The sequence below is a fragment of the Rhea americana genome, unplaced genomic scaffold (genome assembly GCF_003343005.1).
Source record: "Rhea americana isolate MKP2758 unplaced genomic scaffold, rheAme1 scaffold_523, whole genome shotgun sequence".
NCBI classification, from domain to species: Eukaryota; Metazoa; Chordata; class Aves; order Rheiformes; family Rheidae; genus Rhea; species Rhea americana.
Genome location: NW_028186672.1, coordinates 156491 through 157281, shown reverse-complemented (window position 1 = coordinate 157281; position 791 = coordinate 156491). Strand labels below are relative to the sequence as shown.

The 791-nt window shown below is 50.5% G+C and overlaps 1 protein-coding gene across 2 annotated transcripts in view; it reads right to left on the bottom strand.

Moving 5' to 3' along the window:
* GABPB2 (GA binding protein transcription factor subunit beta 2) overlaps positions 1–791 on the bottom strand; it is a 17356-nt gene that overhangs the window by 15798 nt on the left and 767 nt on the right. Inside the window, exon 1 of one of the 2 annotated variants that reach the window (XM_085318181.1) lies at positions 309–591. The exons of the other annotated variant lie outside the window; for it this stretch is intronic. The gene's annotated coding sequence lies outside the window, so the exon portion shown is untranslated. Of the gene's footprint in view, positions 1–308; positions 592–791 lie in introns of those variants that run through there. 2 annotated transcript variants of the gene reach the window in all.

Here is a 791-nt window from a genome sequence, read left to right as displayed (position 1 = left end):
AAAAAAAAAAAAAAAAAAAAAAAAAAAGGAGCAACTGGTCGATTAATGAGAAACATCAGCTTCTCTGCTCTTATTAAACTGAAGCGTTGTTACTTACTAATGATATTTTGGAGCCCTCACCTTACACCCCTACTCTTTCCTGCTTGATGCTTTTAGGGAAGCATTAAATCTGAGGCGCTCTCTTTTTAAAATTATTTACAGTATTCACAGTTTGGGCAACTGTTGACAAGTTCCTTGTTTGTACCCTCCTCCCCCCACCACCTTCCCTTTGCTGCATGAGAAAAGTAAAAGCAAGTAAAAGGACACACTTCTCAAAAAGAGTTAAACTCCCTCTTCTTAACAGCCAGCTTGGGGTCAGAAGCCCCCGGAGCTCTGCAGACGTGACCCAAAATAGGAAGGRTCACCCCAAAAAGCACTTCACTCCGCGCCGCAAAAGGGAAAGCTCTCCTCTCACGAGCAGCACTCAGATTTTCCCCCGAGAGGAGAGGGGATTGACCCTCCTTTCCATGCCACAAATCTCCCCTGAAAATGAGCCGTCTCCCCCCGATGCGCAGCTCGGATCCCCTTTTTAGGGCACCCCTTTTGCTTCCCTCCCCCAAACCACCCTCATCTCCAGAGCGGAGACCCTCCTCTCCATGACCCCCCATGAACACCCCAGGAGGAACCCCTAAAACATCCCCTCCCCTCCCAGATACCGCCTCTTTCACTGGGGGAGCGGCCCACCGGCCTCCAAAGCGGCCCCAAATATCAGAGTGCCCCCCCTTGCATCCCTCACAGGCAGCCCCCCAACA